The following is a 14,663-nucleotide window of genomic DNA, read 5'->3' as shown; positions in this document are numbered from 1 at the left end:
GACATGTGAAAACATACTGCAAATAAGGCAAACTCTGCTATGCATGACTGAGAGCAGTAAAACTGACAAATCTCAACTATACATGCAAATATTTGTAACAAGAGCTAAAAGTCATCAGGTTCTGCTTTTCTGATAAGGTGTCAGTTTTAGAAGACAGAGTAGCTTATCCTTTTGTGATGAGCAAACTCTTGAGGCAGCTGCTGTCCTTTATGCCTTATTGATCTCTGCCAGACTAAAGAAGCGTTTGTAACAACAGCAAACACCAGCAACAAGAGTAGGTAAAAGGAGGAACTATAGCTCTGGATGTGGCAAGGGTTTGTTTCTGAGTCTCAGTGAGTATTTCTGCTACCTGTGAGCAAGAGGAATGCCTTCTGGGTTTTTCTCCCAGGAAGATATCAGGGGAAACCCAGCTAGGGAAATGCACAGCACAGCAACTTCCCAGAGTTATGCCCAGGCCTTCCAGTTCTCTTTGTATTGTCTCTTTCTTCTGTCTCTTCTTTCTCAGCAAGGTATTTTAACAGCTTCTCCATCATTCTATCTTTTCTGATTTCTCCTTGCTTTTCTGTGTCCTCACCCTCCCTCACCTTTCCATTGGTGTATTCTCCCCACAATCTTTCATTCCTTCACTGTCTCTCCAAACACCATCTTTCCATTCACTTCACTTTGCCATTAAACCTCTACTCTGACACACCTCCTGTCTGTGTAGTTGGCAAGCTCTTCAGGAGAAAACCACTGGGTCTTCTGAGACCCTGCTGCCACGAAAGGTAACAGCAGACCTGTCATCAGTGAGGTTTTGACCCAGGGGAGGTCACACAACTGAGCTTTGGGAGCACCTGATCTGGGGTTTATGCTGACTCTGCCAGTGCTGAGAAAACAGGCTGTGGTTGGTTTGGTACCACACTGGATGGCTGGGGAAAGCATTATTTCATAAAGCATCAGCACTTTGGCTCCTGTGGCTCTGGTGCTTTTGATCCGGTAGTGGGAACCCTGAGGTAGGATTTATTGTGTTCTTGAATGACAGCCCAAAACTGTGGGGCACCTAGCAAGATGAAGTTTAAGTTCAGCTTGCTCCTTAGGCACTTTTGGAAGAAGCATTATTTTATTACTAATGGTAATAGTAGTAATAATATTAATAATTACTCTGTTCTTTAAGCCAACAGCCATTCAGCTGGTGCCTAAATTGTTGAAAATGATCTGGAAACCTAATCAGCTCAAACCACTCCCTCTGCTCCCTGGAGGGGAAAGCTTCTACCTCCAGCACGGTGCTAGAGAGGGTAAAGACGTTTCTGCTTTTATATACCAAGCCCTCATAAAGAGAGCAGGGCCATTTTCTCACATGGAAATCAGCCAGGCCACGTATTTGTCCCAACATGCTTGGAAATTGCCAGGAAAATAAAAGTGGAAGATTGCTCCCTGTGTCTGGAGCTGCTTGACTACCCTGAAATCTGTTGATCAAAATTTCACCATCATTTCCCTGCAATAAATACCTAAAGCCTATAAAAGGCTGCAAACATTGTGTAACAAGAAAAAAAAAAAGAACTGAGAGCCCTGCAAGATTAGCTGGACTCATGCTGTGCTTGGAAAGGGAGGTCCTGACTAGATGGCAGAGCATCCTGTGGTTTCAGCCTGCTGGGATTCACTACTTGTTTAGACACAGAGCTGACCTCATAGCTTACTGCTTTCAGCCCATCTCCTTTCCTCTAGACCCCCACATCTCTGCCCAGGGTCACCCAGCAGAGCTGGGCCATCTGTGCCCTGTGAGCTCTGCAGTGTGTCTGTGACTGCCAAGCACATGGGCCCAGCAATCTGCAGCTGGCCTGTGATAAGCAATGGTACTAGCTAAGAGACCTTGACAAGGGGAAAGTGTCTCCTTTTTCCATTCAGACAATAGTTCTGCATGGGGGACAAAAAGGAAGACAACTAAAAAAGAAAAGAAAAAACTAATAATCCGGAAATGAAAAGGGGTAGCCCTAATTCTCCAAGTCTAATCAGCTCTAGTCTCAAAGATATCACATGTTGTTGAAGGCAAATGAACTTAACTGTGCTCGGCACATAAAAATCAGACCTTTCCTATGACTGAGATAAGAGTTGCTCGACCACAAACCCCAGAATCTGGGACAGTACAAGCACAGTCAGTTTTTATATGTCTCTGAGTCCTTGGACAGCTGGATCTTGGCTGGGCTGCACTGTGGTTAAAATTAATTGCAGTTCTTTGTCATATTACCTTTGCTGAGGGTTAACACCCTCCTCTGAGGCTGAAACAGATGACCTGAGATAACCAGCTGTGGCATAGCTCAGAGCCACAACAAATTCTAACTAACCATGAGCTTTTTCTAGTATATACCTGCACCTGGACTGTGGTACAAAGTATAATGGGATTTAATAACTGCCATTAAATTGGCAGACAGCCCTGCTCCTAGAGAGGGTCCATATATTTAAGAACTATGCAAATTATGCAGTATGCATGTGACCAAATTCTTTGTAGAGGAAAATCCCTGGGACTGTGTTAAATTAAATAGGATTATGGCTTTCACTAATCTGTATCCAGTGTGACCATACAAGGGTATTAGTTTGATAATATTTAAGGACTTAGCTCTACAGCAGCAGCAATCGGCTGTCTAAGCCCAGCGACTCTGTTGTCTGTCAGTGAAAACCTCAGCTACTGAAGAGATTGTTATTTACATTGCCCAAATTAAACATGTGACACTCACCAGCTGGCAAATTAAGCACAACAAAGTTATGCATAGGTCAAGCCATTTTTTCTTTTTGGAATAAGTAGAAAGAGCAAATGGTGTGGTGTGACTCCTGTGAGCAGTACTGCTGAGCCCTGCTCTTCTGAAGCTGTGGGCAGCACTCCCATCAGCTCAGTGGGAGTGGAGACAAACCAGTGTGATGCTACCAAAAACCTCACCCTTTCACCCCAAGTCTTTTCCCTGGATGGCACAGATGGATTTTTAGATTATTTAGCAATATAGCTTGGTTTCTAACCTGGAAGCTGTCCTGTCAACTCGGTATTTGTTTAACAGGAGTTACAATGCTCATCTGTCTCCAGTCACTGAAATCAGAGGTAATTGTGGTATACCCTGACAAACAGGGTAATTGTAATGGCTCTGTCCAAAAAAAGCAAACAGATAACTCTCTTCAAGCCCATTTCTGCACAAACACACACACGTGTATAAATCTGTATGCATACATGCTCAACTGGGAATTATTAAGAGTCCTCTCAAATGTAAATCTGAGCTATGAAATTTGAAAAACAAGCAGAGCAGGAAGAAGAACTAAGCCACAGCTCTGTTTAAAAGCCATTGAAATTTTCCCACTGATTTCAGTGAAACAAAGATTTTCATTACCTGTATTTAAAGTAATATTATTCCACTAAATGGATGACATCACCAGATTATTTTTCTACCTTTTACCATACTTTATTGTGCTAAAACTATAAAAAGTCTAAAATTACACCTTTGATTATCTTGTATGCATGGAGTTTTAATCAAAAATAAAATAAAACTGATAATCTGCTTGTTTAAAATTACTCTTACTCCAAGAATGGGTTACATGAAAATAACACTTTTTCCATTAGATTGTGCTCTTAAGGTATTCAAATCTGCATGTTTTTAAGAGGAGAGAAAAACACTTTTAATATTTCCACTGCTTCTACAGCCAGCACAGCTAAAATAAAACAATATGTTTAGCATCTTCTCACATGTCTTTTGTTTTTACTCGACTTGAAGGTCACATTTTTAAAAGAAGCATCTATATAAATCCTACTGAGGATAACTCTGTGATTATAGTGTGGGCTGCAGAATGACCACTCATAAAAACACAGAGCACAAGATGTAGTGGGTTGATTCTTTACTCCCAGATAAGGCTTGCAGGAATGCCAGGACAAAATATCCTTTGTGTTTAAATGGAACAGCCGCCCAGCAAAGGTCAGGCAGGGACACAAGCACAGAAGAAGCCCAGAGCACCTTCCAGTCCCTCCAATTGGGCCCATCCTTTGCAAAGCCCTATCAAGACAGATCTAACCTGTCCCAGCATACTAAAATCCTCATGCAGCTGGCTATGCCATATCAACAGGAAAGATACAATGCCCAAAGTAGCCTTACTCATCTGATTACTCCAGGTGATTTCAAGCTGAAAGTTCCCTGCAATGTAGGGTGCTGTTTGATCACTGCACTTCTGACTGCACATATAGCAAATATAGTTCATATAGCAAATATAGCTATGATCCATCCAGTTACTCTGCACATGCTCACATGCTTCCTAAGTTTACAGTGAACTCTCTATGATTAAAATCCAGTTTCTTCATTCTGTTATTTAACTCACTTTTATTCTTATCTTATGACAAGTTGATTGGCTTGCTATGGGGTTGAGTGACCCAGATGAAATAGCTGGGAAATGTCTGAATGTACCCCAGCTAACTTTTCTTCTGGCTTAGTCAGCCAGGTAGGATTTTAAGCCAAAGGGGTTAAAGAAATGCAAACGTGAGTTGGAGTCTTACCAAATTTCCTTAGACAGTTTTTCCTAAAATCATCAGGAACGCTGCTTATGCTTCCTTAAGCCTTCAGGATGCTTTCCAGATGGATGTTTTGGGATCCCAGCTCTATAAGCAAAACCATCCAGCTGCAATAAATGTGTGTCTGGACAGGTTCTTCATCGTACCCTGGAGCCACCTGAACTTATGGCAACTCCCAAGTATTCATACAGCTATGCCAATGCTAGGGGCTCTTCTCCAGAAGTCACACAAGCTGTGTCTGTTCCTGCTTTATTTTTTGTTAAAAAACAGAGAAAAGTCTAGCCTAGATAGCACAGATTTAAGCTAGAAATATTATCACATTGACAAAAACAATGTCAAATAGCTAAATGTTAAACTACATTTACTTAAAATAATACTCAACAAGTTAATGGAAAACTCTTTAAAGTTCACATCACTACATTTTTTTAAACACAATGAGTCATTTCATAAAGGATCCTGACTTGAACCACAGACATATTTGACTTCCAAGTAAATTATTATACCATTGAAATGGCACAACAATAACACCAGTGAGGGCAGTTTCCAGGGTTGGAAAAGGGCTTTGGGCAGGATCAGCTCTCCTGGTGAGGAGGGATTCCTAGATACTGGAAAGTCTTCATGTTGGAGTCACCTCAGTGGTGCCAAGGGTGACAGCAGATCTCAACGCAACCAAATACCACAGAGACAGAATATTTTCTTGTGTCAGTATTTATCAAATTCTCTGAATTAAGAGAATTTGGATAACTCCAATTGGTGTTATGCATTGATGTATATTCTCTAGTAATTGCTTTATTTGGGAAAAACCAGCATTTGTTTTGCTAAGACAAATAGAAAGTCATCTGTCTCCATGCCTGAGAACCTAAACAGAAACAGAACAGCTTATTTACCTTAGAAAAATATTACCTATCCATAAATTTGCTGCACTTTCTCTTACCTGAACAGGAATATGGCAGAAGTTATGACTCTAGGCCTCTTTGTAATTGTTTTTGTACATCATGTTGCCAAGAAACATCTGCGTGTTCTGGCTTAATGTTTCTATCTTTAGGAGATTTTTAAATACCAAGAGAGCAAACAAAAAAAAAAAGCTTCAAACATATCTGTGATCTCACATCCAATGTGTCAAAGCAAATCCTAAAGACATGGTAGTAGCTCATAACTAGTTTTGAACATGGAAAAATTGACATTCAGTAGTATGCACATACACAGTTAAACGGCAAGAATAATCTTTGCAGTGATTTCAGTCTGGGACAGCTTAAATTCTCCTGGCAGTTTTTGGGCAGAGTCTGGGAGCTGGCACAGTACAGAGAAAGGCAGTTTGCAGGTGGTCATTGTTCAGAAAATAATGTAATTGCGTAGATGTGGAATGCTCCATACCAGGCTCTTCAGTGCCAGAGAGCATTTTCTGGCACTTTTAAATTTACTAGAGTAAGTATAAGCCATGTGCTCCCTTCTCTCATTGTCAAAAAAACAGGATGAGGAAAATTAAAAACAATTGCTAATATATCAATCTATACTGAGTTTTAAGGTGCAAGGGAAAAACAGGCTGCTAATCATATTGTTATAGACACAGCTGAAAGGCCAAATTCACCCTTGCTCTAAATTCACTGACCTTTATTTCTATTTTAGATCAATAATAATAAAATATTGGCAAGTAACATAAAATAAGTTCCTCACAACCTTTGAGCAATGCTTTGTCATCCAAAAAGTTAGGCTAGAATTGAAGTGGTTTGATAAGAATGAATCCTTTTAAGATGAATAGGTATGTCAGGGTCCACCTCCCACAGTGTAATATAGCTGTTTACTTCATTTGTAAAAAGGCTACCATAATTTTTCCTGGTGAAAATTAGTTCTCAAGACATTAAAAAAATCAATTACCTAGCATAAAGCTTTGTTCCTAATGATGTTACATACAGAAAATTCAACCTGGATCTTGAAATTATGGTCAGGGCTTCTTCTAGATTTATGTGTGTACCTCTTGAAGGTTTTTCAGGTAACCATTTGCTCAATCCTACTGGAAATGATGGCACAAGAGAGAATCTGCTGCTTTAAGCACCACTTGGGTGTGAAAAAGAAAACGAAGCCCACTTTTCAATCATCATATTCCTTCCCTACTGCCGCATCTATCATTGGTGTTACCAGCTGTAACTCCACAGAACAGTAATAACCTCTCTGTTAAAAAGCCATTTATAAATCACTGTTTTTCTGATTTAAACAACATTTTTTTTTGCATAAGATTCTTGTTCTAGCTATGAATACCCAGCTGTCTGAAGACAGTTTTATACCCAAGTTAAATGTCATGTATTACTTATAGAAATTTGTTAAATATGCAAAAGACCAAAACTGACTAGCACTGATTTATGGATACAATATTTCTCATGCAAAATTACACAAAGAAGCCACAGAATGTCACATGTTATTTAAACTTAATTCATTTGCAATGTGACTTTGGCTTTTTGGATGTGTACATACAAAGCAATTCTTCACAGGAATTCCATCAGAGTGTAAATGAAAAGGACTTCAAAAGCTGTCAACTTCAAGTCATTGTAACTCATTTTACCTTAAGCATGAAGCTTGATTTCACTGAGCTGTCTCCCCTGGTAGGACCTCTCTAAACCACAGTGCTGGCCTCTCCCCTGGTGAAACTAAACAAAATACCCCACGTTCCAGGGTGAACATGATTTAAGCAGTCATCTGGACCTAAAAACACAGTATCAAACTGACACAACAGGAAATGCGGAAAATTATCAGAGATCATAGAAAACAGTGGTATTTGTGAAGCAATAAATTCTTCTTAGACAGTGTTTATAAGCATACATTGTTGATCTGAATACTTCCACAGTGACTTAACATTTATTGAACAGAGATATAAATACTAATTCATCTTTATGCCACAAAGCACATCTTTTACCTGTTGCTTTACTAAGACGAACTTCTTGGCACTTCTGAGCTCTCAAAAGACAAAAAATTTAGAAGGATGTGGGATAATAATGATGAGTGCTTAAACACAGAAGTACACAATGGGATTTTTAGATAAACTACTTAGGAATTTTGAAATTTAGTGGCAAAAAAGGATATATTTAACTAAAAACAAAATCCCTGCCTGAAACCCAAAGCAATTATTAGAAACACATCACTCTAAATCTCTGTACAGGATGATTGTAATAGCTCTCCAAAAAATCAACTTAAATCCGTGGTAAAAGGAGTCTTAGTTGAGCCTAAGAGGAATAAAAATGGAGCACCATTACATTACCAAATTCTATTACAATAGTTAATTGCTCACATTTACAGTGATTTCATAATCTCCCATTATGGCAGCTGCAGGGAGGAGACAGAGCAGAGGAACATGTGAAGTCTTGGCACTGAAATCACAGAATGTATGTTAAAGGCTTATTAAGACTATTTAATCCCTTTCCCTGCTGATTATGGATTGTCCTCCATTGTACACTTCCTAGTGTTTTGTCTAACCTAGTTTTAAATATCTCAAGCAATGGGAATGTCTTCAGTTCCCTTAGGAGATTACTTCAAGGCTAATGGATTTCACTGGCAGAGATGCCTTTTGATCTCCTGCCTACATTTGCCCTTACTTTATTCCTTTTGATTAAGAAAGTTTCTTTCCTTTTTTTTTTTTTTTTTTGTGTGATAGATACAAGATACCCCACGACTATTAGAAATTCCACTCCCTTCCCCATTTTTACAGTGATAGGCATTTTTGAGTGAGGGATCTAGACAATTTCCATCCAGATAAAGCCAGTAGCAAGCTGCCAGCAGTGCTAGCAGTCAGCATAGTCATACTTCTTTGGCTGCTGCTGTGCCACTAGAAGTGGTTTCCATATGCAGCCCTCAGCCAGCTACTTGTCACCACCCTCTTCCTAGAGGTTATGCACACCCTCCCACTCCTGATTTTCTGGCTGAACTATTGCTAGAATTGCTGCTTAAAATGAGCCAACTTACTTAAAGCCTGTTTAAACAGTGAATTATTGCTCACCCATCTCTCTCTTTCTGGCTGACATGGGCTAGACAATCCTCCCAGCTCCATCTCAGCTAGCCCAGGGGATGGATGGTAACCCCCAGCAAGGTGGTGGTGACCTTTGATGCAGCAGAAAGGGAAATGCCAATACAAGCATTCACAATTCCCCCTCTGCTCCTGGTGTTCTGTGGAAACTGGGAACAACTGGTGATGAGACAATTAGAGATTGCAAGGAGACAGCTGCATTTTTTCCAGGCTGAAGGTGCCTACCTGAGCTTTGCACAAAAGTCACTCTGGTTTGCGTTGCATAAACAACTTGCTTCTTCACCTACTTTGATAAGATTGCTCACAGTAAAATTACTTTCTTCTGAAAAAAAAATGTGCATGTTTTGTCCACTACAGATGCTGACTATAACCCTGAAAAGGAGGACACACAGGGAGTTGGGTGGTGCAGTGCCAGGTACCGTGGCTGTGCATGCTGCATACTCCCAGCCTAGCCGGAGTGAGGATGGGAGACCCAGATACCAGCCAAACAGAGGATTCAGTCTGTCACTGGGAGTGTTATGCTTCTGTACAACACTCGAACTGTATTGAGTTATTTTCATATTTTATAAATACCCTAGATGCCATCACGAGTCACCTCACTGATAGAAATCACTAAGAATTAGGAAGCAGTGCATTTTTAATAAATATAACAACACACAGTCCCTCCCACAGAAACAAGAATTTCTGTCTGCAAAGTACAACCATTAAGAGAAATATAAGTATTAAGGACTCTTTAATGCTTTGCAAATGGCTGAGGATGGGGTGATAAATGCATTTTTTCCTTGGCCTGTTCCAAATTATAATGTTTTGCCAACATAGCTATGTCAGTTGCTGGTGTGAAAAATTCACGTCCCCAGCAGATATTGCTATGTTTGCAGAACTCCTGGTGTGGACGTAACTTTGCCAGAAGGAGAGAGCTTATATTGGCTCAACTTACATCACTTAGGGAGGGGGTGTAACTATGCCAGAAAAACTCCTTCTGTCAGTTTGAACAGTATGTGCTGCAGGGTGCTCTGCCAGTGACAGCAATGGCAGAGCTGTGGGGTAGACAAGACTGGGATCGTTGTCGCTCCATACATCCACTTTTAATTAGCAGATTAATCAACTTGCCACATTTGAGAAAAGCATCTCATCAAAGACTGCTGCATTTATTGACATCCTCAGTCTGCCTGTCTGCTAATATATCAGAACTGCTACTTTGAAGCCTGTCTTGAAACAAGAAACCATGTGCTATTCAAATGCCTATTCTTGGAAACCAGACAGCTTAAGTTATGACCTCCCTAGGTGTGTTGGCATCTTTTTTGCAGTCATATAATTTTATGTTTTCCTGTGTCCCTTCTTGGCATCTACTGGCCTCCAGAACTGTACTTTGGAAGACTCTCCTCACTCTGTCAAAGAAATTGATTTATTCTGATCTAAGCTTAATTTATTTTTTTTTTAAATAAAAGAGAAAATAATTGTTGCATTAAACTCTCTTAAGTGTCTTTAATATGCCCTTGGTGTACTTTTCTCCAAAATATCACATCACCTTCTTTCACATGACTCTGAATGCTATTCATGCCTGAGATGTATATAGATAGACACTGATTGCAGCAGTTGGTTTCAGTATCAGCTGGTTCCTTCCTCTAGCCAGAGCATGCCTGGCGGCTCTTTCCGGTGCTGAGTGACCTCCGTGTTTATGTCTAATATCCTGTCTCCACTTACCAGAGGGCCGTAATACCATGCACACTTGCTAACACTTATGAAATGTATACAAGCACTGAAAGTATTGCTTAGGGAAGCAATAGAAAGGGAAATATTGCCATGGGAGTGCTCATTTGAACTAGGTCTACCTTCCATATTTAACTGCCTTGGCTTTACTTTTCGTAACTGTGACAGAATGACTTGCAATAATTCAATCTGAGGAGAAATACATTTCTGTCTAGAAAATGGAGTGGTCTTTAGGAAAACAGAGAAGTAACAAACTACCACTGTTAATATTATTACTATTATTACTGTCCAGCATGTTTCTGAATGCCACCTTAAAAGCCAGAGAGCTGATACCTGCAATGGCACCTAGAACCAGGACTTGGAAAATTCCCAGCTCTTCATTCTTCTTTAGATAATATCATACAAGTGGTTTTGAGCCAGCAGCTCTTCCACTCCCCTTGCTCATCTTTTTTTAGCTGCAGCGTCATCTATGCTATACGACTGACTGTGTTTGCTGAAGAAAATACAAAGGAGGACATCAGAACCTCAAAGTATCACTGAATTCCATTGTGTCTTATCAATGTCCATAACAACAGGTTAGGAATCAGAACAAGTGGAACAGAATTTAGTTGGAGGAAGGAAAATGTGGTGATAAACGACCCTCACAGTTCTGACATTTTTGTCTGGAAAGCAAACAAGAAAAGCAGTACCACATTAAATACATACGGCATGTGTAAATGTGTTACACTAGTAGAGGATGCACTCAGAACAAACAAAAAATATTATATTTGTGATCAGCTATCTGGAAAAGTTTTAGATTAAGACTTTTTTTCCATTTTCTAAAACACTCTGAACAGTGCCCTTAAACCAGTATGATCATATGCATTTAAATAATAAATAATTTCAAAATATATTGCACAAAGACTATGATAAAATTAATGAAGAAAGCAATTATAGGCTATAATTAATGCCAAAAAAGAACCACACTGAAAGTAAACTGGAAGAAAATTTCCAGTTGCACTGTGTGCACATCAGTGAAAGTTTCTTTAAATAGTTTCTACAGTTTCTTAAAATCATGTAAAGAAGCAAGATTACTATCATGCTATTCTTTTACAGTGATTTCATTTCCTGAGAGAAAAGCTTACTTTTATAGTTTGCTAATAACTTAATTAACTAACAAGCTTAGACTCTGAGGCGCTTACTCCTGCCAGTCTCTGCTTTACACAGATATGGCTGTATTAAATTGGCTTTGTCACAGAACTGTTCTCTCTTCCTCCCTCCCCTTGGTGTGACACAATCTTAATTTACAGGCAAACCTGAATAGGTCCTTTAAAACTTGATGATGGGATGCCTCTCTCTATGCCTTAATAATGCAAAAAGCTATGAAAGGAGTTTAAGGAAGAAGAGTTCTTTTAACCTAAAGAAAGGCATCTAATACAAGAAATGAAGCAAATATTAAAACTCCTCTACACACAGAAGATGTGGCAGTGCAGGCAGGCCACCATCTTACTGATTTACCCTCCCTGAGCAGAACTGTTACATTTCAGAGCACAAGGATATTTGGAAAGAATAGCTGGGATCAGCCAATTTGTTAACCTCTCTGCTAAGGCTGCAGGCTGTGGTGGTGTTTGTAATGTGGGCACCTGTTCAAAAAAGAGCGGAACAGAGGCAACTCCCTTTACACAAACTTTTCCATTTTGTGAACCACATCTTAAATGAGACCACATCCCTCCCATACAGACTGAGGGACACCTCCCATCCCACCAGTAACCAGCTAATATTTCTGTAACAGCTACAATAACTCAGTTTATGAACTCAGCGGGGAAGTAAAAAGAAAAAAAATAATAACAAAAAAATAAACAGACTGGAATGGAAGGTTTTCATTTCTTTTCATTCTGTTTGCTGTCTAGAAATGAGACAGCTACAGCTCTCTCCAGCTGACAGGTGTGCACTCATTGACAGCTGTCAGACTGGGAGGTACTTTGTGCACCATCAATAACCAGTGTCTGCGGAGGACAGGGACACAGTGGGATGACAGCTGAGCTAGATGTCACCCAAGTGAGGATATATAACTGCAGCATCTGTGCTGGGGTGCTGTGTTAGGGTGCTGGCTCCCTGTATTACCATCAGAGAGGGCAAACCACCTCCAGAAATAGATATGGAGGGAAAGAGGCTCACTTGGATTTATCTGTTGTTTCCATCCACTGCCAAGGAACTCAGCCATTCACCTTAGTTTTTCTCATCTCCTGCATTTGGCACAAGTCTAGGGCCTAAAATGTGGCCAGTTTTACCCATCAGCCAGTACTGAGATCTGTGTGCCATAGGGAAAATACAATGAACCATATAAAAGTGCCTTGCAAAAGCCAAAGATGCTCTGGGAACTGTCCCAAGGCGAACTTGCTGTGGGGACTGAACTTGCTGCAGCTCCAGGGATTCCTGCTCCAACACGCAAACAACATGTGATTTACTGTATCTGTTGCAGTTCTAAGTTTAAAATGTTTACTGCACTCCTGATGCTTTATCCACTCTGAAACAAAAATATTTTCCAACAGAGTGTTGAGCTGTGGCTAACATCATAAAATGTCTGTTGGTGACTTACTGGGAAATGAACAAATAAACAAACCAAAAAAAACCCCAATCCCAAACCATTACAACACAAAAAGACAAAAACAACAAACCACCAGAAACATTTAATTTCCTCCACAATGAAGATGAATTTCTCCGACTCTTTAAAAGTCCCTCAGTGCTCGCTGTCCTTCCCAAACCCTCTCTTGTCTCCATAACATGTCATTTGAAGCTCATTTTCAATTGGGCAATAAATAAAGACAAGCTAACGTAATTGGGGGTTTTATTATTTGCCTGTTTGCGGGGTTTTCCGGGGTGCTTTACCTGGGAAATTCCTTAGGAACAGTCTAACAGCTTCCCCCGCACGGGGTGCACAGACTCCCGGGGCGGCTGCGGCAGAGGGGCGAGGGGAGGATGAGGACGGGGCGGGGGATGAGGAAGGAGAGGGTGAGGGAGGAGCGGGCGGACTCACCTCGCGGCGGGCGGCGGAGGCTGCGGCGGGGCAGGCTGTGGGCTCGGCGGGGAGCGGAGGCTGCGGCCGGCCGGGGGAGCTGCAGGGAGCTGCGGAGAGCTGCGGTGCCCGGAGCGCTGAGGGGCCGCAGTGCCCGGAGCGCCCGGCCCGGCCCGCCCTGCCCCGCTGCCGCCGCCGCCGGCGGCGGGAAGGTCACGCTGCAGGCCGCTGTGCTGTGCTGTGGCTGAGGCACCGCCGTGCACCTGGCTGCAGTCGTGCAGAATTATGCCAGCTCGCCTAAAATGATGCGATTTCACATGAGTTGGGGTAGTCTCAGGGAAATTTTAGAATATTGAAATAGATTTGGTTTGTAAAGCAATTTTGTCCTGATACCTTCCTATCACCCTGGGGAAAATCCCTTGGTAAAGTATGACTCCTACCGCTGTTTAATGAGTCGCTTAGAAAACATCAGCATGGTTGATACTTTTGGGGATCATTTCATAGAAAAGACAAAAGTTATTCTCCAGCTTCAGGAGAGAGGATTCTAATCTAAATGACCTCAAACTCTAATCCAAGTCACTTCTGGGAGTACCAGAGATGAGGATAGACATTTGACTAAGGAGCTCAGTGTACAGCTGCACTACAGAAGCCAGAAACGTTTAGCAAGTATTTTTTTGCAGTTGATTTTCTTTTATGAATAGCTTATATAGCTTTTCCAATTGCAAATCTTCACCAGTCTTGACATTTTATTTCAGCCATTGGAAGACTATTCATTAAAAGAGCCACAGCTGCTCTGCAGGCAGTCACAACTCATAATTAATATCCTTCTATATGAGGACATATAAAAAAATCTTTTCTCTTTGTCCTAGTGTTTATGGCAGTGATGTGTCAGACTGCCAGTAAATTTGAAACCTGAGGAGTTTGTTTTTGGAGTCTCCAGTGGAGATCAAAGTTTCAACAGTCGCTCTCTCACTGAAAACTTTTGCCCGTATCAGGCTCATTAGTAGAGTTGTTACTATAAGTACTGAGCAATATCTCTTTTATGAAGGTTGGACTGTTAAAACAACAAAATAAATTATTTCTGAGCAAAAGTAAGACAGAAAAATTTCCCTGAACTGGGGACCAATATACTTCAGCAAACACTGGCTGTAAAACAAAGGAATAATCTCCTTCTCCAGCTCCCACAGATATGATTTTTCCTCTGATACCTTGGGAGGGAAGCTGAGCTACAGCTACTTCCTGACTTGCAGGACTTTGGAGGGACCATTGTCCTTCAGCAATCTAAACCTTTCTGAAGTACAACTATTCACATATACAATCCACACATAACTCATTAGCACAATATTTATGGATGACATTGTCTTGACTCTGTCACCCCTACATGGCCAGGAGTCTGATTTTCCATCTGTGTCAGTCTAACACTGCTGTAC

The 14,663-nt window shown here is 40.9% G+C and overlaps 1 protein-coding gene across 3 annotated transcripts in view; it reads right to left on the bottom strand.

The window, feature by feature from the left end:
* SULF1 (sulfatase 1) overlaps window positions 1–13,391 on the bottom strand; it is a 188,024-nt gene extending 174,633 nt beyond the window's left edge. For 2 of the 3 annotated variants that reach the window (XM_074552222.1, XM_074552199.1), the window contains exon 1: window positions 13,255–13,391. The gene's annotated coding sequence lies outside the window, so the exon portion shown is untranslated. The remainder of the gene's footprint in view (window positions 1–13,254) is intronic. The other variant, XM_074552132.1, reaches the window with a different exon arrangement.
* Between the last annotated feature and the right edge of the window lie 1,272 nt (window positions 13,392–14,663).

Source organism: Zonotrichia albicollis, chromosome 1 (assembly GCF_047830755.1).
Source record: "Zonotrichia albicollis isolate bZonAlb1 chromosome 1, bZonAlb1.hap1, whole genome shotgun sequence".
Lineage (NCBI taxonomy): Eukaryota > Metazoa > Chordata > Aves > Passeriformes > Passerellidae > Zonotrichia > Zonotrichia albicollis.
Note: the sequence above shows the minus strand (reverse complement) of the source record. Positions and strands in the feature narration are given on the sequence as shown.